The 23638-nt window shown below is 42.3% G+C and overlaps 1 protein-coding gene and 1 long non-coding RNA gene across 6 annotated transcripts in view; one reads left to right on the plus strand and one right to left on the minus strand.

Moving 5' to 3' along the window:
• Positions 1-1019: 1019 nt before the first annotated feature.
• Positions 1020-4077, minus strand: LOC111271351 (uncharacterized). The gene is made up of 2 exons (XR_002686828.2): positions 2520-4077; positions 1020-2410 (listed from the first exon to the last, which is right to left on the minus strand). It is a non-coding gene; the product is annotated as an uncharacterized LOC111271351 (long non-coding RNA).
• Positions 4078-4277: 200 nt separating this feature from the next.
• Positions 4278-23638, plus strand: part of LOC111269778 (uncharacterized) — a 28118-nt gene continuing 8757 nt past the window's right edge. For 3 of the 5 annotated variants that reach the window (XM_086972460.1, XM_022849638.2, XM_022849940.2), the window contains exon 1: positions 4278-4930. The gene's annotated coding sequence lies outside the window, so the exon portion shown is untranslated. Of the gene's footprint in view, positions 4931-22992; positions 23042-23638 lie in introns of all 5 variants that reach the window. The other 2 variants (XM_086972444.1, XM_086972479.1) reach the window with 1 other exon arrangement.

The raw sequence follows: 23638 nt of genomic DNA on the forward strand, positions 1-23638 counted from the left end.
TGTACTAGCTTTTCAGGTGAATCATTGTATGTATATTTTCAGGCGGGAGACGACTCATAAGCCCGCTCTACAATTTATATATGTATATAGGAAATCTCAAGGTGGCTAGCTTTATTTTCATTACTTTTAGTAGACAAATTAGCCTGACGGGAGGAAACGTTTTGAAATTACAAAACACAATCACTGTATAATGATCTTTCGCTTTTGGCGCGCATATTGTACGTACGTTTATACCATATAACTTTTGGCAAGTAATTTCTAAATATTTCCGATTGCAGATTAAGCAGGTTTTTATTTTTCATTTCACTTTACAATCATTTATTTTGAAACTAAATTGTAGAGTAATAATTGAAAAAGAAGTTGTTTACGTTGGGTTGACGGAGTATCGATTTCGGTCAATGTGGGTTGCATGTGTGCAGGGCACGCTACGTTACCGTCGGCTAGGATGCAATGACGAGGAAGGAAACCATCCGAACACTTGCTTTAGCTATAAACGCCGCTAGCTTTAAAATAAGACTAACTTTGCCAAACTATTAACAGGTGTTCTTCAGTTCCCTACCCTTAGTACTAGGAGAAAAGCAGTTTTTGTAAAACAAAGCCGTGGACTCAGCATGGCCAAGGCAAGAAATTCGTCTTTGGATAAGAGTGAGAATCAGCTATGGAACGACAAATCACATTACGATTTAAGATTTGTTTATTTTGTTTGACCGAAATCAACGGTGTATGTACGTCATGCTCAACGCGTTTCTATGTGGTTCCTGAAGAAGCTCAGACAGGCTAAAATATCCTTAACAATAGTCAGAGCGAAATGCTTCGAGTCTACATCCAGCCTACGCTTCAACAAATGTACAGTTGACGATTATTATCATCGGGGATGAAGATTTTTTATTTTAAATGGTTAGTGGGTGGATCGGGCCTTCAATACAAAACATAATAAAGTTAGTAAAGTTGTAACTTTGAAAACAATATAATTGAACATTTTCTATATATATATATATATGTAATAAACAAGCAACCGATCGGTTATAACTCTATTTATTATGTATGATGGCTCATTAAAGTGAATTAATTAGCATAAGTATGTGGAGCTTTGCTCAAATAAGGCAGATATATTACAAGGCGATGATTTTTTAGACTCCGGTTGACTCGGTAGCTTATAATTAGTAAATGGTACATAAGAATGAGTATCGTTAAAGGCTTAAAGGGTAAAAGGAACTAGATTACGCGGGCTTTAGGTGGGAGGTCCAACCTGAGAGTCGTCTGTATCAACCTAAACAGCTCCTATTTTTACCATTGTGGATTTTATGGAAAGCGCACTATAAATCTCGGGCGCTATTATCAAAAACGGGCGTCTCTTCATAGGCCCGATCTGTATCACATAAGCGTACGTCTTTGACAGCGTCAGCGCTTACGTCAGCACTTTGGTCTGAACGTGGACAGGCACGTCTTGCGTTTTATTATATTCGTACGCTGGCAGATCATCAAAAGATGAAATAAAGTCCATGAAATAAATGTTCCACATCTTTTATCTGACCAACTTATTTACTCAGAAATCTATCACGGGCGTGTGTAGATTTGTAACTCTGACAGCCAACAAATTATGCTTTTACGAGGTGAATGCATAACAGGAAATCATATGGCGGCATCTCCCAGTGACGTGTAATCCTTCGAGCGTCGTTGCAACAATGAGGGCAGCGACTGCAATCTGACGTGGAATGTTTACTAAGCGAACGCTGTGAGTTCCATGTCTGAAGCTTGGCTAGCATGGCGTTAACTGACCTGAAACACTCACTCCCGGCAGAAGTTTCGGTTGAAGAAAATCATAAATGTCGTTGGTTTAGCTAACATTGGCAGCGTATACTTTTACTATTATTATTATTGTTAAACAAAATCAAATTTTAATTTAATAGCAACTAACAAACATCTTTGTCCCATTGAAGTGGTTTTATCGGCATGGCACTATGTACAGCAGATGTTTTTCCCCGAGCAACTCCATGTACGGATAAAAAGGACACTAACACCAAATGAAGATAATTACTTTGCACGTTTGGTCGGCCAAACTATCTATTCGTATAGTCCCGCTCCCGTTAGGCATGCAAATAGCGTTCACGTGCAACCCGCAGGTTGTAACAAAAATGTGTCTCCGAATAGAAACGATTCAGTCGTCGATCGACTGTTTTTACGGTGCGTATCGATGGGGTATATAATCTGTGAAATACAAACACATCGGCTGTCAAATTTGCTGTGCACTCACTAATAATGATGTGGATATTCCGGTGGAAAAGGGCGAATGATGATGATGATGATTAGAATGACGGCGCCAACGGCGACAATGATGATCGTGGCGATGATAATAACAGCAGGTCGGTCTAAATGACGTCGGCTCGGGCAGATCGCGCATTTGTTCGTGCTAGGTAGGCAAGTTCGTTGGAGCAGTTCAGTAATAATGCTAAGTAGCTTCGAATGATGCTAAGGCCTATTCGTTAGGGGATGTTTCTAAGAAGCGGGCAAATGCTTACCTAGTGGCAGGGGGTTGTGCCATGCAATAGGAGCTTCGTTGTGGATCGTACAGGACCAAACGAGCTTTGTGGTCTATAAACCGTAAGCCGCGAGCTCAGCTGTTCGCGGCAGTTAGCGAGATAATGCAAAAAAAGTAAGTGTAGCGCCAGGAGCGGTATCTGCAACAGGAACAAATCAGCGTCTGCGACGCAGTAGCACAAGGTAAGCAAAAAAAGTAAAGTAATCAACCAAACTTGTTTTCGTCTTTCACGTCACCGACTCTGCGCGTCGGTATCTGTCCATATGTCTATCGGCGTTTACGTTTTTTTGTCCGACAAACCGCTTCATCGTCCCCATGCCTGTGCGTGTCCGTTCGTCTCTTTGTTAGTGTGTCCGATCGTTCGAAGCTTGAAGTCAGCCTGAATTGAAGGTCCCTTCCTCAAGCTGCAAAATCAACCATCCGGCCGTTGGGGCAGCTGCGGCCGCTGCCTCTGACTGACCTATTTCTCCTGCCGCAGTAGAGCCAGCATGGGCGGTAACGACGGCAGCGATAACAGCGTAACAAGAAGCGGATCCCGACACACAACCAACGCTGTTACTGAAACGGTCGAGCTGCTGTAGAAGTACATGCCTCGCGGCTCAGCGGCTTCGCGAAGGAGAGACACAACGGGTATGTTGGAAATGTGCTTCACACGCTTTGGCCTGGTAGACTTTGATTGGACAGCGGCACTGTTTTGCCTTCTGCTGTCGTCGCTGTAGTTGTTCCTGCTCATTCGCCGTTTGCTTACGAACTGACGGCTTTGCTGCTAGCAAATTTCAAACTGTTCGCCTGCGGAAGCACCAAGTAGGAGGCAGTCAGACGGGCAGGCCTATTCCGTCGTCGTCGTCTTCAGCATTGTCGTCGTTATAGCTAGCCACCGGTGGCCGGTTACTTTTGCCGTAACGGCAATAAGAACGACAGAAGTGGTTGTATTAGCAGTTGCTGTCGCGCGGTTAACCTGGCGAACTTCGTTGGTTCCTCCTTCGTCCGCTGCCGCCGCCGTTCTGCTCAACGCACATTCTTTAGTCGCTTTGGCGGGTGATAATGGCAGGGAATCCATATCTTGGTTGGGTCTGGTTGAGAGTGATAGAGCCAGCCATTGCTGGCTCAAGCACCACCTGCAGTTCCTGCAAAGGTTCACCGTCAACGATCGGCGGCCTTTTCATTTGTCTTCTCCTTCCTGGCGTCAGCCGACCATGATAGCAGAGGCAGTTCGTCCGACTCGATGCAGAGTCGAGTAGGCCTGAGTGACGGTGCAGATCGGTGGCAATGGAGCTGTCACTACCGAAACAAGCTGAAGTCTTCGGCGATCTTGCACACTTGCTGTCAGACCCAGGGACGTATAGCTAGACACTCAGGCAGCAACACTCAGACATTCACACACACACACACACACACACACACACACACACACACACACACACACACACACACACGCTCAAATTAAAAAGCATATGAAAAAGAAGAAAGGGAACGAAGTAAGAGATTAGAGAACGAAAGTTGTTGGGGGAGCGAGAAATAGGTAGCAGCAGTGAGGAGTATAGTTGGTATTGGGGTCTTTCCCGGATTGCATTGGCATTTGCCGATCTTTCGCGCTTCTATTCTGCTGCTACTGCTGCTGCTGCTGCTGCTCTTTGCGGTGATCTGGGCGAGAGAGGAGAGACAGGAGTGAGAGGAGCGACTTAACTGCCGGGGCGCCAGATAGACAGACAGTCAGTCAGACAGACAATCGGATAGCCAAGCAAGCAGGCAAACAAACAGTCAGTGAGCCTTCGGAGTGATCTGGTGGAGAGGTTCTGGTGAGGGCAGACACTCCATCCGTCCTGACGTAAATGCCATCGTGTTGCCGAACGCCATTGGAAAATGTTGTGTGAGCAAATGAAACAACGAAACGATAAAAGATCTGTAAAATCGAACGTCGATAAATTAATTGTCTCTTGATCGATTAGTCTAAGGGAGAAAAACAAACCTACCAATCGTTGTACACGTAATCACAGGAATATACACGCACAGTAACGAACACAAATAGAAATTTACGTGCATTTACGTACAGGGTTCGAACGGCATACAAATCAACAACCAGCAGGAGTTTCCTGAAGAAAGTGCAGTGTTAGTTCTCTAATTAATCAGGAGCTTGCCGAAATCGTTAGTGCCATTGTTGACATCTGAGTATCGAAGTGCAATTTCTATCACGACAATAAAAAACATAGCTAGTATATGAAATCGAGTAAAAAAGGCCAATGAAGCGGTGGGAGCAGCAGTAGCAGCATCAGGCGTACCGAGCTGTGAACACAGTTTCAAACAAATCAAGTGACCATTACCGGAACTCTTTTATATCGATAAGATCGTGTGATTTGCTGGGAACGCGCTGGGATATAACTGAATGTTAAGGTAAGTAACATACAGCTTTCGAGATTGATTTCTATCATGTCCTAGGTCCTACAAAACTAGTGCGCAACTTCATTCCACGTGCAGCTCTTTCTATAATCTAATAGCACCGTTCCTAATTATAAGTTATTGTAGCATGACTGACCACTGATGTTATTTTGCCGGCTCTAGTTAGCCAAACTTTGATTTGTGTAATGACAAGTTCAGATTCAGCCGTGCGATGATATCTATAACGAAATGCGTGCGAAAAGTAGGACGGTTGTAATTGTTTTATATTTTTACAGGAGCAGAAAATTTGTTTGGTGTTCATTTAGTAAACTTTTTAGCTGTTAATCAATGTATATCGGTTGATAGCTTAGTGTAGAGCAGGTCTGGGCATATGCGTGACGCTATGCTATACGTGCCCGTGTAGCGTAGCGCCATCTAAGGCGTGCAAATACCCCACCAATGGAGTAAAAAAAAAAACAGCTAAAACCTAATGGGTGCCAGCGAAAAACTGGCAAATCGCGTGACTGAACTCGTCAATGCCATGTTCCCTGGACTTCGACCAGTATGGCTGTTGTGTTTCCGAACTGTGATTCACTGATGGAAATTAAGAGGTCGATGCCTCAAAGACATCGAATCAGTACACTGGTTTTCAACAACAATCTGATATACAAAAATGATAGCTTCAATCAATCAATGTATAGTGTCAATGCCACTTTGAAGCACACCAATGCATACCGCACTTGTTTGATACGCACACATTCGTCGTCATGAGAAGACGCAAATGATACAAAACGTCACAGTCGATCGAGAAAAAGGACGGGAAGTGCTAAACTATGGACAGGCATATATTCTAGCAAATCAAACATCAAAATCCCAATACTAGGGAATAGGCAACGAATCAGCGATATATCTGAACTTGCTCGTTGTTACAGGTACGGTTGAAGTAGAAACTTCAATGCTTGATACTAATTTTCGGTAAAACGAACGTGCGCCACGCAAATAATCATTATTGTGTAGCCGTACCTAGGCCGACTAGAATTCCTCCCTCGCTGGTTTAGGCTCATTAAGCTCTTTTACATGCCGTCCACGGTGGACACCGAAATCTCAGTTTGAAATTCAGACTCTCTGTTACTATGCAACGTTCGAACATGTAACACAATTTAATCCGATTATTCTGGCCTATAGTACACATTGACAGCTCTTGGTATGTGTAAAGTGTTCTACATAGCCCAAGAACTCTTCGCATTCGATTGGTTGATAAAGATATCACCATTCTGATCCGACAAAGCGCAATCTGACATGGCAAGAGTTGTTGTTCAAGCAGAGCAGAAGCGATGAAGACATAGCTCTGGGGCAGGCGCAGTGAAGGGCGTTTCGAGGCCATTTTTTCCTTCGTGTCAGCGAACGCCTCTGACGCTAGCGGACAAGCGACTGCGGTTAATCGTTGTTTGCTGGCTGGTTGACTGCCTGTTAGGCGGGTCAGCCGGTTCTTTCACTGCTAACGTTGCTGTCACCGCCACCACCGCCGCTGGAACTCCAGTTTTCGCTGAAACGAAATCATAGCGACGTATCGTTTTTTTCACATTAGCGTTCCGACAGGCAACGCAACCCGCTGAGGACATAAATATCGAACGGAAACGAAGGAAAGCTCCTGACCGACGTGTTTCAGGTTGATGGCAGAAAAGCTGCGCACGCAGGCGGCTACAAATAACAGTATCGCTACTGCGGGTAGTCGTAGCTGGTGGGGTTGGAGTGTAGCATTATTAGGATGGTAGTGATATTAAGGTCTCTCCTTTGTACCAACCTTAATAGGCATAATGGATAGCTAGGGATATTATCAGAATATGATTTTTTACTGTTGATTGTGATCAATTTGGGGCGTATTTTTGCAATTATACTGCAAGGTGTAGTGTCATATGCTAAATACGCTGCTAGTGTGAATTTTGCCCTACGTTGCATAACCTGTCGCTCAGAGAAGGCCGATACATTCGGTCTGCTTGATGAAACGAGCGGGGCAAGAGTGTAAACTACATAATTTTGCGATGCTTCCCATCTACATGACCTGCGCCTAAATTGCTGTACACCCCTATCTACTTACTGTTTATTTTCTACTTACGAAACTTTCGGACGCTAAGCTTAATGACTCACGTAGTCAATACAGTGAGGCCGCGTCCACATGGCTATCGTTACCATTGTCGACTTTGAACAATTTCAGTCGACGTTATTGGTTTTGTAGTAGATCTGTCAGTCCTTCCTCGCACCGGTGCGCGAACGTCTTTGCTATGACTGGCCGTCGTTAGCAGGCGCAGCAACAACAACAACAACAACAACAGCTGTAAATCTGTTCCACCACGCAGGTCAGCTGAAGTGTTTGCCTCATTTCTGCAGGTGCTACTCCATCACGGATAGGCCAGTCAGCTTACTTCAACTTACAATTATCCGATTACTGTCTACATTGCCATTTACTCGAATCAACATTATAGTAAACGCTTAAAAGGATAAATAAAGAAGAACTCCATTATATTCACGTTATCTAGCTACTGGTTTGGTATGAGTTTCGTCAGGATTCTATTGGCTAAACCGTACCCGAGTAGTAAGGATGGCGTGACAATACTCATTGACCTGTGGACAGTGGCACCATACGCCTAGGCCAGCAATAGGTTACTAAAAAAGAAACGATTGAAAAACACTACGTTTGTCTTCATGACCTTATTATGGGTCCTAGATATCCATCCATTCGGTGCATTGAAGCCGCAGCCAAAACCGCTATTGAAGGTGCGGAAGAATGACGTAATAAGGACGAAAAACTTGCTCATATTTCTATACATTGGTCGTCGTTTGATAGTATGCTCTAAACGTAGGTTTTAGTTTCCATTGTATCAATCGCTCTAACCAGCGCATTGATCCAAGTCTTTGAGCGTGTGGGTTGCAAGAGTGATATATATATACACACATATATAAACGATGATCTATTTTCAGTGTTTGTATTTCGAACTGTGATCCATTATATAGCTTAGTCGAATATGCACAGTGTCGACCGAGCATTACAAATAGCAATATTTTGTTGCTATGAAGTTGATATGCTAGCATATCGTTCAGACGATTGTCTAAAAGCCTCTTCTCAAGCATAAAATGCGCAAATTCCAGTAGTTGTCTCCGACCCAGTTGTAGACATATTGGTTATACCCTTTCAACTTCTCAGTTGTAGAAGGCTTAAACTTGTAGATTTTGCCTTTCCAAAAACCGCATAAGGGGAAATCCAGCGGCATGAAGCCGCTTGAGAAACGAGGTTACGCTGTGAGCACGCAGTGGGAGATTACGTCTTCATTAAACTAGGCAGTCAATATTTTTCAATGCGTAATTACGGGTGGCAACATTTCGTTGAAACTACATATTGAACATAGACATAAAATCAATTAAACACATTATTTTCGACACTAAGCAAATATACGACGTTTAACATAGTTTGTAGGCTTAAGTTCCTAAGTTAACTGTATTTTCTAGGACATAATGCCTAGATCTTCCTGCACCACACGTCAAGTAGTATTGTACAACAAACCCGACTGTTTCGATCGATAACAAACAAAGGTTTTTCGAACCCGTGCCATGTCCTCAGCTACCCCACTAACAACTTTCTTGCTCGTGCTGTTGGCGAGCGTCCAAAACACGAAGAAATGGACACATCCCAATGAGTTGGTAAGTAACACATTGTTCAGTACGGCGCAAAAGTCTGGGAAGAGGTGGCATGTCTATCTTGCAAAGCACGATAACATTTTGATATAAATATTAGGCCCTACGACTAAGATCTTCAAAAGAATGGCATTATTCACTAATTCCTGTGCCTCGACCAGTCGTGCCATGATTTCAGCGCAGACATTTAGGCAAAGTCAATGGATCGTCAATGGATGGATATATACAGTCCGTGCGTGTACCGATCTGAATGAAAAGTTATTTTGCCGTCGACGTGTTTGATATGTCGCTCTAAATGTGTTAGGCGCTCATAATAAAAGTATTACAAACCAAAAACAGCTGAATAAATATTCAGTCAATTTATACAGTTTCATTGGGTAAACATTATGTTTATATACGGGTACTTGAGGATTTTGTAATTTGGTCAAGAATAAGCATAGTTTGTTCCAAGTACTTTGAGAATTTAACAAGTTCCGAGTCTTGATGCTATCTTTCTATAGCTATTTCATTATATTGTCGCGTGTCGTTTAGAGAGTCATATTCTTCGGCAAAGTAAATGACAGCGAAGTAAAGAAATGCGCCCCTTTTTTTATTACGCCCCATCAGGTCGAAAAGATGCTTGCTCGTGGTGCAGCTCTTGTTTTCAACTAACATGTTCTTGTACAATGTGAATATATAGTTACCACGCCTGGTACGAATTATCTATTTGCATGGTCTGCAAGGGGACTACCGGCCACAAATACACAGACGGTCCTGGAAAACGGCAGTTGTTAACTTTTGTCTACCTGTAAGTATAATATAAATGTAAGGAAGCACTTCATATGCCGTTAGTGCAAACGTTATGCACTAAATGTCTTCAAGCCTTATTTTATCTTTCACTGCATTTTCCTTCCGTGGTCACCATACAAAACCCACTGGTTGAAATATACGGATGTACGAGATGCCCGTTCCGCTCAAAGGTAACTAAGATCAATTAGCTATTGCTATTGTGTTTGTTATGGCATATATGTCCGTATCTTTCCAGTAGTGCTTAGATATCACAAATAGATATTAGCGTATTCGGTCAAAAAATTTATCTGTTTATACTATAAATACACGAGCACGTTCAGACATACATTGGCAGCAAAGGATTCGTTGCTATCCATTATTTTGAATTATATATATATATATATATATATATCGATTAGTTGGAAGATAGAGCAATTCAAGTATCAGTAATCGCGGTGCTGATTTGTGACTCTAGACCGTACCGAAGAAAGCTTTACCAAGAGGAGCTCAGACATGAATTTATCCGACCTGAGCTGTATTCATATGGCTAAAACTGACTAACTCCTAGATTATGAGCTCCCGTTGGGCTGCAGGCATTCAACAGGTATAGATATGTAAACAGGAATTCATTGTCAAGCGAGATTTAAGCTGTAAGAATAGAAAACGCTTTTTGAAAATTGTATAATTTTTCTTTTGATGGAGAGCATCCTTCTCTCAGGCTCGCATGTGATACTATTTTGTGCTGTTAGTAGACATGTAATCATATCTTGAACGTTTGGATTCAATGTGTAATGGTTTTGCAATGTCCCTCGTTTGAAGATATCGTTTTGTTGTCTTATGACTAGGACCTGTATAGTCGTACAATCAGTTTATCATAGGAGGAAAACAACGTTCTTCTTGCTGATCGTGCAATAGCGCAAAAGTGGCTCAGCTGCCAGAATGGGCGCTTCCTGCAACTGTTTTGAAATCTGTGTCGAAGAAGTCCTGCAATATCACTTCGATTTCTAGTTCCACCGTTGTTGTGCTTAGATGGCTGTATTTCACCGAAGGCGTTTATTCATTAATCAAACTATCCCTCGACCCAAAACGGACGAGATCGTCAATCACCGATTTGTAAGGCACTGTCTATGTACTAAGCAGCCCTTACAGCAAAAGGCTTGACCTGTCCCAGGCCGCAGACGGTCGAATAGACAGAGTACCAAAAACATAACTATTGGTTTAGATTGCGCTGGAGACAAGGGGCTTCAATTTGTGAAGTTGGCCATTGTTTTTGAAAACAAACGGCGCACACTGTTGCAAAACTGTTATGAAGACAAGAAAAATTCACACGGGTGACGGAGTCCTCTGAAGTGTTTCGGTCATATAGATTTATTTGGCTACTGGTTTGAAAAGAAGCACTTCACGGTACTGTGATAGCGGTATGGGAAAATCTGACCTTTGTCCTTGAGGTGGCTGGAAATGGGGACCGACTAACGATTGTCCAGAGTGTTCGTGATCGCTCCAAAGCTGACTATAATGAGGAGAGCCAAAAAAACGGACGTGGTGGGGGGAGGGGGTAGATGACATGCTTTTAAGCATCACTGTTGCCCGCCGTCAAAAAGGAAAATGTATGACGTGACGCTTTAGGTGACTGGAGATTTTGTCTCTGCGAAAAATCGGAGTTGATGGCTGGCATTATATCGTTAGCTCACTCTAAGACGATAGTTAGTCTGCTCTGGTAACAGTAGAATCGGAAACGAATACAGTTAGCCAAATAAAACAGGAGTTTAAGTGAGAAAGGCATCGAAATTGTGAACGTGAAATCGACGATTCGGTGACGGAGGGGCAGGAAAGTTCTGCGAGGTACTCTCACAGCGATAACTTATATGGATATATTATTTGGTCCTTCTCGGAAATGTCATAAGAATAGTTGTCAGAACTTGTCGGATCTATAAGCGAATCGTCATAAAAACATTCGAAAAAACTTCCATCAGAACCCAGAAATCCAACTGAAATATGGTGTTTATCTTCCAGTCAGTAACAAATACACCAACATGCTAACGGTTCTTATTCATGATGCTGGCAAAGGAGAGTTACATGTAATACAGATGCCGTTGTAATACGTTTGCCGGAAGTGGTTGTATGCAATACGTATTGCCTACCATATAATTAAAACCATTATTTCCGAAACCTTACTTCCATCTAGCGGGTCGAAATAGTATCAAGGCAAGACGCAATGATGGTTTATTAGCTATACCTTTGCCCATTAAATACGTGAGATGGCTTCGGATCGAAACCGAGCGTAGACCCACTTCGTTCCGTGCCAAAAACAAGCCAGCCTTCCGTTTGGATTGGTGCATAGAATGCAGTCTCGAACGTAAAACACTTATTTAGTATTGGGACAGGTACCGGCCCCGGCTTGGGTCGGTCGGGCATTGGCGATTTTGTGCATACAACTAGAGTTACAAAACGTTACTACCTTGGCAATTACCTGAAAAGAGGCACTATATTCGTGGAGGGAGTGAAGATCTTAAAAGAAAGGTTTACAGAACTAGGGTTCGTACAGCATTGCTACCCTGGTTTTCTTCTGTCCATCAGCTTATTTAATGTCTTCAGTTTTTCAACCAAATGAAATACCATCACATTGACTAAAAATGATAATTACATACGCACATCGAAAATCTAGGGTGAACACTTTTTGCACAGCAAGAATTAGGTTAGTCTTGCTTGATTTTCTAACTGGACATGCGTACGTAGTAAATTTCAGGCTGACAGGCAGCGAGATTCAACATCGACAAGACATGTGTTGAACAGCGCTAGGACGTTGTTTTCGGGTAGACTGCCGCTTCAGGACTGGCACCTTTAATAACGGCGCCACAGCCTTGAACACTGTGAATAGGCGCCATGTGTTCCATCATCAAGATGACAATGGACGCTGACCTAAGTGCTTCCCCTACGACAACAACAACAGCAGTGTCTAAATCAGCAGTCCCGTCACAGCAGACAGCCCTGTCGTGGGCTTGTTGTGATGCAACTACTGATTCTGCAATGACATTATTAGTGACTGCGACGATTCTGCTTACGTCGATAATAACGGTATCATTGTGCTGATGATAAGTAAATGACGCACCAATCAATCAACCGAAGTAGTATAGGGTATAACAAACGTATCAATAGGTTAGTGAAAAAAGATGCAAAGAAGATAGCGGGATCTGTCTGCTCAATATTCCAGAGGGAAGCTCTTGTAACAAAAAGTACAGTCGTCACACAAAACCGCTTAACCCATGCTATAGCCATGTGCTGACTAAAGGTAATGACACCGTGCGTTAATTCCTGCCATCGATAGTGGTACGCTAGGACGTAGTGATTGTCAGTGAGGCTTAAGTGGGACAGACTTCGCCCCCCAGTTGCTCTCGATAAAGGAAGGTATAGAAGGGACACGGCTGACCTCGTCATTTTCCCCTGAACTTGGAGAATCTATTAGCTGGCAAGTAAGGTATCCTAACGCCAAGAACAATAATCCTATTTTTCTATCCTATGCAACGTGACAATACTGTTTGAAGACTCTACTAGAATTGCAATAATTTTAAACGCGGATGCATTTTCAAGATTATTCATTAACCTACAATGGCAATGTTTTTTTCTCTAATCCTAAACATGGTACTAGAAATGGTTGCGGCGAACGATTCAAGTGTTCAACGAATTCCAATGATTTCAGATCATAGAACAGTGGCCAAGAACATCAGTGCCTTCTAACAAGGGCTTTAAATAAAAGAGAAACACCTAGGAAGATCCAACTGACCTTTTTTGTGATACCTGCCTTAATTTTACCTAGACATCCTCGAAGCAGAAATAATTGTTAAAATAACATCTACGTCTACAGACTGCCCCTTCCACGTGAGCAGATTATATAACTGAAATTTTAGGTACAAACGAACTCGAAATGAACCGTCTGTCAAGGACATTTACGGACAAATAATATACGAATATAATGGTGTAAATTTAGAGGCGACATTTAGGTTGTAGCTTAGGTTTCAACAGTCTGTGTCTGTCAAAAGATGTGGTCCGTCTTTTACATTGTCAATGGAGGTGTTATGAATCATATTTGAGAGTCTCGTAACTGCCGGTGTGAATATTGTATGTAGTTGTAACCAATCAGCTCGTGTTATATAGTGGAACGTGAAGTTTGCGAACGTATTTCATTATAACTTGCAACGTATGCATATGTTTATCTAGCCATAGAATGACAAACACAAACACACATGTGACGGGTCAGCAATGGATCTTGCTTTATATTCGCAGATTGGCCGCGATAATAAAGATAGCTATTTTTTTTTCTTTACTTGCAAATTACTCCAGTAAATTAAGTTGACTTGTCAGATACTCTCGTACGTTTAGAACATAGACAAACTGTCAGGAACTTGTATGCTCCGAGACAATGGAGGGGATGTTGGGTGGTAAGCGTTTCAATTCAATGGTGAGACTATGATAGAACTGTGAAACCCTTATCGTCACAGTCGGAATATAAAGCCCACTTTCTTATTGTCGTCCCGCGGTTTCGCTGTTTTTGTATCTTGAATAGGCTCCGTGTAGAAAGGCAAAGCGCTGCTAACTGTACACCAATGTTTCGCGCATATATACGACTAAAATAACGGTAGAATGATTTGGACCATATAAAATAATTAATGGTCATCGTGAAATGTTTACATTGGTCGCCGTGTGACGATTGGAAGTATCAGCAGGGCGCAGAAGCGTCAATTACGAACGTGACCGTAGATGCTTCAGTTCTTGTCTAGACTGTCGTAGAACTAGTTAGCTTTTTTAGGCGACGGCGCACAAGTGGTACTCCCTACACACGCTATAGGTATAAGTTGAACTTAGTTAAATAAGACAACATTTTAATGAAACATAGTTTTGGGCCATAGTTCAAATTATAGAAAACTTATCATTAATCTTTGGCGTTATTCTATTGCCCAAAGTTTTCGCAACACAGCCGCCCTTGAACAATGTATAATGCAAACAGTATAATGAAATATATCTCCAGATATGAGGCAAAACCTGAACGAAAGCGGGTATTGATGAAACAAGAATGTATAGATTTTGTCAATCTTGACAAAACAGTATATATGCCAGTGTGTATTTGTGGTCACGCGATTAAACGGGATGCACTGGATATATGGAGCGGCCCAGTTAGCGCCCCAGACAGAATATCTCTGTCTGATTCGACGGCAGCTAAAGCTGGGGCTGCGCCAACAGCGTTTCGACAAATAAACTAGTTCATTTACTCTACGTCAACAGGACATCTTCGACCCATTCTCAGGACACTCCTCTAATCTCTTTTAAAGCTGACTAGATCAACTCTAATCCCTCCAGTAGCAAAGTGGTGATAAGTGCACCGCACGCATCGATTAAATACGTAAGAGTACATTGGATAAATGGTCGGCATAATGATACAATATTATCAAGTGAACTTTGCTTTGTCCCTGTTTATAAAATCGAGTAAAACAAGCACCCAATACCAACACAAAAAGTAATCTTATTTTTGTATTTTGTGACATGTCAGACAAGAATCAACGGGTGCTGTAAGCAATATGCCGATACATCGTATAATCTTTATAAGCACAACCACTTCACTGATTAACGACATAATCCAACAACCTGTATTCGTGATGCAGCTGTTGTTATTGTTATCGCTACGCTGTTACTATTGTTATTAATATTAATTAGACGGGGGCAACATAAGGCAACGTATACACGGAATGAAACATCTGCAGCGGTAGCAGCTGTAGCAGTATTGCCGCGCTAATGCCACCCTTGGGCCGGTTGTCCTTGACGTTGTTGATATCGGTGTTGTCCGATATCCCCCAGGACAGCAACAACGTACATACCACAATAGCAAAAAAGCCTACTTCTTTCACTATTTTTTTCTCATATACCAGAAGCGCGCATATATTCGTCTCTTCTCCTTGCCTCCTGCTCCCTCCGCGGGTTGGTTGCCGTCTCGTCACGTACTATAATGTGAGACATAATGGCTAACTCGTTTGACGCCACTACCGCTATCACCATATATTTATTAGATACCAGTGTTTTCTATTTATGCACTAGCACTATCGTATAGTTACGTACATCTATAGAAGACTGACGAAAATTTTGTTTGTTCCAGTGCTACCTCTTCTGCTGCTTCAACTGATCCCTGCAAAGTTCGAACCAACTGCTGTTATGGTTATTAGCCAGTAGATAATTGTTAACCAGCTACCGGGTTCACCTTGTCGCGGGAACCTCTCCTGGCGATCTACATAAAACACGATCGCTAATTGAATTCGGGACGCCACGAACGAAACGCGGCGTCGGTTCGACGCCAACGTTCCAATATATCCTCTGCTTTTACCTTGTTGGTGCTAGTTGATTGATAAAAATGGTCGAACCGACGCCCAGGTGGGTCGTGGACCAGCCAGTGGGCCTTCATTAGCTGGTGCCACGCCGTGTTGCGTCGCATGATCTGTTGCCAATAACAGTACGCTTTTGCGACAATGAGAACTATGACGATCAAAATGGCCGCTGAAGCCGAAAACAACCCACTTCTTAATATTTTCGCCTAACAGCGCCGTTGCCGCAGCTCGGCCGTCGACGTCATAATAAAGTGTGTATCTACTGTAAAAAAAAAAGTAACCAGTCGTCATCTACCGCCCCGCAGACGCCCTCCACTGTTGCTGCCAATATGCCACTTTGCTCTACCTTACTTTTAAGCTGTTGTCTAGCGTTATCCTTGAAATAGTTGTGGTGATTATCATTGCTACTACGTCAGCCTTCCACTTCGCAGTTGCCCCTTCTCGCTAATTTTACGCCTCGATCTGCCCCCACTACCTTGTCTCCATCCCCTGGAAAAAGCAGGCTTCAATTGAACAGTAGTGAGCCTTTTCACGTCTATGTCTAATGCTGCTACATAGAAAGCCATAAAGAAATGAAGGACAGAGAAAAGTTAGAGCCATACGAAATAGTATAAGAAGTTGATATAAGAACCGCAGTACATCGACGGTTGTAAGGCCTACTCGATCAATAATAGCTGAATGATTGATCTAGCATATAATACTATAACGTTTTAAAGGTTCTTATCGTCGCCATTATTAAAGCAATCAATGATTAGGGGTGACAAACGAATGTCTTCTGGATCAGATCGCAAGCCATCATTTTCGGCTAGATCGGGTGAATGGTTGTTAGACTCCTGCAAGTACATAACGGACAGAACCTAGACAGAGCGGCACACGTTCGCATAAGACGCGCTCACTAAACGACCCTCTACTGGATACAGCGCCCATTACTGATGTCGAGTCGAAGTTTCTACACGTCTTGTATATATATATATATATATATATATATACGCGTACAGGTCGTTAATTGGCCACGAGAAACATGTTCTTAGATAATTTATCCGAGCTATAAAACGCTATATTGAACAAACGTAGATGTATACTTTAAGTAACGTTATTCTATATCACCTTCGCTGGGGCGTGCGACGCTAAACAAATGGTTTGCATTGAGAAAAGCCATGTTTCCCTTGAATTGATGTATATACACACACACACACATGTGTATATATATATCAGTTTATCATACACATATGCATAGAATGACGACGTGTACGGCCCTGTGGCTACGACCTTCGTCAGTATCTGTGAATATTTTCTTATGGAATATGAAGGTTGCAGGAATTCATAAGAACTTCAAACGTCTGTGATCGGGAACCTGAACCATATTTCTAATAAAAAAAAAGGTCATCCGAAGAAGACCTTAGCTTTCGTGCAAGATAACCTCAGCATGCTCTTAATAGCCCCCTTAAAAACACGGCACCGTAATAAAGTATTGGTATGTTAATAAACATAATCTAAGCAAACGGAAGTTCTGCTTGCGATCTGTATGATTAGCTGTCACACCAAGTTAAATTGGCGTAACAAACTATACGTATATTGTACAAAACAATGCGAACAAAAGCAGCAAATCTATAGTATAGAACACAATAGTCCCCTTTATTTTTGTTTTCTTTTCGCCATTAATAGCTTTTGCGCAGCTTTGTTGTTAAAAGTCTTATATTCGTAAACGCAATTCGAAGTGAGGCACTTTCGTTTAACCCTGACATGACGCCTTTGTACCCAAAATGTGGGCAGCGGAGGTTGGGTTTTCAGTAAAGTATAGCAGAATCGCACCAGCGGCAGCTAAGTGCGCGTTGGCTTCTTTTACTAAGCCGAAGTAACAGGGGCAAGTTGATTCGGCCGGTCGAAGCGCTAGAGGTCACGATTTTCGACATAGGAAATTTCTATCAAGGTCGGCTAACGGTCACACAAGATGCCATAACAAAGCTGCGCTGACAGAGAGCCAGCTGATGGACGGTCCAATTTATGGCATAATCTTCCACAAAATAGTTCGGTTTACGCACGGGATATATGTCCATGTATGCGTACGGATCAGCAAATGTTCCCAGTCGAATTTTCTATTTGCGAAATGTCCAATTCGCCAGTGATAGTATTGTAATAATATTCTCTATAGGATTGACGATGCGCATCTGTTGTAATGGTTCCATTGAAAAATGGGCACGTGCCGGTGAGCACGCCGGATCATGAACAACGCTTAGTATTGATATTATTAATACTTATGTTAGGCATCAGAGATTGGTTTCGTAGGACATTCATTCTATATTCAGCTGATCAGCGCGGACGCAAAAATATCCCGGTCGGAAGTAATACTTATTCAGCTATATCCTGTAGCGTCAGGAACTTACCTAATTGATCGGGTTGGAACCTTAATCCGACTGTAGCAGACTAACAGTTTGGGCACAAATCATCGAGGAGATGCTGAGCGGACGATAGTGCATCGTGTCAGCAATCAAACAACTGCGTAACTCAGATAATACGACGATCGAAACTTCAATTAAAAAGATGGGTCCTATCTAGACCGGAACGACGGACGCCATTGTTTTGTGATTACCTCGCTTATCTGCGTCACTTGCGTTGTTGCTCGCGATGCTTTGAACTACCACTCGAATTATTGCCAATTTGTTCGGGATTAAGCAGGTGGCAGCTGGAAAAGTTCGGCTATTTCCTCCCCAAACTACCAGGGGTGAATAAAACCTCTGTCCAACTGAAATCGAGAACAAACTGTTCTTCGAGCACCAGGAAGGCCTATCGCTCACAGTCAATATCGCTACCCGCAAATGTGCCAGAGCTAGATTGCGGTTTATAAATTGTTGTAAATGTGATATTTCCTTGATACATTTACTTCGATCTTCATGAAAGTAGAAGGAAAGCCGATATAGTCATATTTTAAGCACTGATTCAAACGCGACATCTATATTTATTAGCAAAAAAAATAGGTATTCGTTTAGAACGAGAATAACTGACTCATTACTTTAACAATGATACGGAAAGATATAACAACGAAGCGCGCAAGGGACCTTTCGGTACAACATATAACTTAGCTACCCAACTTCTGAAAACATCCAACAGATGTACGAGAATCAGTAAAATCCAGCTTGTCCATCCATGTCATGATTGTCATCAAAGCTATCCAGATTACCCAGTGTATGACAGTATTATGCAGCAATCTGACTTCACATTAATCTAAAAAGAAAAATATGGAGCCTGGAATAAACAGGCGAAGACTTCGGGTAGGCAGGCAGGCAGACAGGCCGGCATTAAGCCTGGGGCTCGTCCGTAGCACGATATTCAAATCAGTTTGCGATGCGCGTTTCGGCAACAGTAGAAGCAGCGACAACAAAAACACTGCAGAACCCTATTAGGATGAAAGAGGCGGGTGCCGATAAACGGAGACGTATACGAAGCAGACTAGAAAAAAGCGTTTTACTGATGTCAACCACGACGGCGGGAAGCAGGTGGGCTAGAATGTAATAGAAGGCAGCATAATGGAGCCAACGACAGCGTCGGCAAAATCGACGAAAGCACATAACAATCAGCTGCAAGAATATGGAGAAAGGAGGCCTGCATCGTTAGTGTAACGAGGGCGAAAATTCCCACCTAGATAAAACTAGGACACATCACGACAGGGAGTCTACGTGCAGTTGAATTAATTTATAGGCTGATAGTACAACCGATATTCATATTGCTGTTACACTATTTATATACTGCCTGCTATAATTAACTTGCCGGTAGTATGTATATCGTAGTGGGTTAAACCCAAGAACAGCTTAGTAACGAACTATCTATTTTTCTTCATCGACGGACATATTTAGTCTCGACGTCGGAACTCCACCCACTTCATAAAAACGTGGAACTGTTACGCAAGTATACAGATCAGGGATACACTGTAGGGACTGTCTTCCCCTAGCGCGCCGCGCATCAGGTTCTACCTAAACGAAGTTGACCACGTGGCAAGAACTATGACAGCGTATAGATCATAGATTGATATTTCTCAGGCTAGAGTAATGACTTAGTTCACCAATGAAAAATTATTGTTACGTTGTCGGCATAACCTGATCGTCTGCTGGACAGCGAATTATTTTTCATTGCGGCAACTACCGTTATTTTCTTTTTTCTACGAATTTATTTAAAAACGCAGGGAAATCATTTCAGTATAATTCAAGACTTTAGCTACTGTAGAAGCACAGTAACCCGGAAGGTATCTCAAGACAGGACACATGAGCGACCCAAAAATCGGAATCAAAAGGCATGGTTTGAGTCATCTTTTCTTTTGCGTTGGAGTTAACTTGTGTGTAAGTATCTGATGCATTTAAACAGAAAATTATTAGGGGTTTATGATGAGAATGCCTTTAAAAGATTCGTCCGTCATACTTATTCTAGACCGCCTGTATAGTTTCAATAGCCTAAATAGGTTCGGCTGCTAATTTTGTGCAATGATTAATAGGGACCCATGCTATACGCACAACGTACTTCGTGGCTTACTACTACTACTACTACTACTACTGTGTTACTCATCGTTAATTCTATATACTATAGTCAACCGGCGAAAGCTGGTGTAAGAATCCGGTTCAAACTACTTTAAGCTTTTCCTTTTTCTAGCTGTTCTCCTATTTTATTTTAAATTGCTAAAATAAACCAATTAATATTAGCTTTTATTTTTTCTACGGGTCAAAGTTCTTACTACGTATTTTATAGAGTACTCCTCGGATCATTGTTATCCCTCATCTACCTCGTAGCAATGAAGGCTGGACAGTAAATGGCAGAAAGGTAGGCTAGCCGCAGGGACAACGCATCAGAAAAGTTAGCTCGAGCCAAAGCTTTATCGGATTTAGGATTTAGCGTTGCCATCCAGCCTATCTTCATTGCTACATGTCGGTCCTGCTGCCTCTGTGTATGCCTGTGTGAAGACAAAATGTGTCAATATCCGCTGCGGCTACAGTTCGCGTGACGTGTAAATTATCTCAGTCTTCATCGAAATCAAGGACCTGTTTTGTTCAGTAGCTCGCGATACATTCCGACCGTAACAGCTCCGGGAGAACGAACTGTTCGAGATTGATCCGCTTGAGTGCTTGATTTGTCAAATTATTAACTATTTAATTTATTTGTTTATCTGTCCGACTTGCTGTTGCAGCTCGACGAGATCACTGCTGTTTGCTGAATAACTAGTCATCTAGCTTGGCTTCTTCAACGGAAATATGCCACCCTAGTGACCTAATGGGCTGCCTTTTAGCACGTTGGCTGGCACGGACAATGTCGAAGTGAGGGAAAGCGCACAAGAATCTAAACATCTTCCCTTTGTCGTGTGGGCTTGCCCCTTACTCGTCGCCGTGCGTCAGTGCGTGTGCGCATGTTATCAGGTTATAGCGTGTTCCAACAAAGCCAGCACGCGCTTATTGATATTCCGGCTAAAAGAAAAAGGAATACAGGAGTGCGGAAAGGCTGCTAGCGAGAAGAAATCACTAAAGCCAGGGAAATTCCCGTAGACGTAAGACGCTGGTCATGTTCTATTATAGATAGAAAGATGAAACGACAGCGTGAACATTGGCGGTGGCTACCATTGAGAACAATGAATGGCAAATGGCCATGGCTGGCACGAAATGGACCATAATAATATACAACAACAGCAGCAGCAGCAGCAAAAACAACAAACAACAACGACAATAATAAACAAACAAGAATAGAAGAATGATGAATGGCTCCAACAAGATTGCGGCCCCGGTGGTGGTAATATTGGCTCCGCAGAGAGTCTGATTTTTGTATGGGTGTGGGGGCAAAGCAAAAAATAGCGAGTGCCTGGTTTTGCAATATCAGTGAAAACGTTTGCCAAACGAAATGAACGTGCGATTGAAGGGGCTGACGGGGGCTAGTGAGCAACTGCGCAAATCGAAGTCAAGTAACAATAGAGCTTAAATGAGAAGGCAGTCTTATAAGTTTAAAGATGCATTTGAAACATAAGTATACATTGTTGAAAGCAGTTCTATTGAACCTGCGAATGCAGAGAGTTCATCTTATTTTCATCAGACGTATATTGATCCAGATAGATTACTCTAGAAACCTGCGAACCGGTATAGCCTACTAATAGAGTTTTCCCTAGTAATTTACGTGCGTATACACTAGACCACTGACACCTAGATCATATCCAAATGGCAATAGAAAGATTGGCATCACATATTGTACGAGTGAAACTCATCCAGTTTTGACAACAGACAATTCTTCCGCATGGCGAGAAATACAGGCTTTCGGATAGCCTACCATGTCCTCGACTGCCGCATTAACGAGTTCGCATGAGCCCTTACGGTGCAGGACCTAATGGTACAGTAGGGTCGAAAACCCAAGCACGCCTATTGCGCCTAAGTATATGACATCGGCGCAGGCAACCGGTTCTTTCGATGATTCAAGCGCACGGTGGGGTCGCATTCTGTACGTGTTCTTCTTAGCGGTATCGCCGACTCAGTTGTAACGTAAACATTCGAATCAAATCTACACATCCTGAATAACGATAACTCCTAGCCTATCTGACATGCTAACGCCATTATGCTCCTGTTATATTTTTGCAAGGCCACGCGTTTTTTTCGTCGTACATGCGCCACTGCAACTTTTACTTGTTTGAAAGAATGGCATTGAGTTCGGGTAAAACTGAAGCCGCTGTCACCCCAAGGTGCTGCTGAAACTTCAGCCATGAACTAGCCGACACATAATTGTATCCGACCACAGTTCAATTGCAGTGCCATAGCAGCTGCGTCTGAACAACTGAGCGCTGGGTCATCTGCCCAACAGCCACGGTTTCCTACTGCTTATACCTAGAGGCGCAAATAAAAATTTTTCGTTCATAGTATCGGATTCGTATTTTTGATATCCTGCAAAAATGTTAAAGATTTCAAATACCATTGATAATAACTGTCGAGCTACATTGATCTAGTTAAAGGGAATATAATTTCTACCCTTCAATATATAACGTAAGGTAGCGAAAAACAGCTTGCGAGATGTGTGTTGCACGAAACTGACTCAAGTTCTTCTACTTTATTATTATAATATTTCTATTTACTAACACAGATGTTCGTAAGTACGGTTACGAAGTGAGGAAATATGGAATATATTTGGCTGACAAAAATTATTCCAATCACTCCGAAAAGTTCCATAGAAGAACGTTTATTTACTAGCAAGAAACAGTTTTATCTAGTATTCAACTTTGTATGTATTTTGTTTGTCTAGATCTGAGTTTCAGGCAAGTGTGGACCTGATTCGCCTAATGCGCTTCTTCGTAAGTCTAAAGCAATATTCTTTAGCTTTTCCGCCTGCCACTATCTTAATTGGGCATTGCTTCATAAGTCTAGTACGTACCAGATAGCTCTAAGGTTAGCTGAAAAGAATACAGAACATTTTAACTGTCGATGCTAAGGGCGCAGAACTTGGATGAAGTTCAATTTCTTGTAAGGTTTAGCTGCGTACCGATCACTCACTGAACATTCGTACGCCACAAGAGCTGGCCTATTGATAGATCCCATTGACGTTTTTCGTATGCAGTTTATGATGCAACCAATTTCAAATCATTCATTTATACAACTCTACCAAATGTCGACTATTTTCGTTTCGGTTGCTGGCTAGAGGTACCACAGTTCTTCGAAAAACGCCGCTGTTTATAGCTTAGGCTATATTTTCTCTGAACTGGCTGGTCTGTAGCGGTTCTAAATGTCAAGTCAAGGAAAGAGTCAAATTTAATTCGAACTATCTTCTTTCATTACTATCTTAGGATACGAATGTATAAGTCGAAAGTTAATATTGTAGCATTATTTGGCACCTACGAAGATGCGTACGCGCCTATACAAACTCACATCACGCTGTTTAGAAGTAAGATATT

Source organism: Varroa jacobsoni, unplaced genomic scaffold (genome assembly GCF_002532875.2).
Source record: "Varroa jacobsoni isolate VJ856 unplaced genomic scaffold, vjacob_1.0 scaffold_16, whole genome shotgun sequence".
NCBI lineage: Eukaryota > Metazoa > Arthropoda > Arachnida > Mesostigmata > Varroidae > Varroa > Varroa jacobsoni.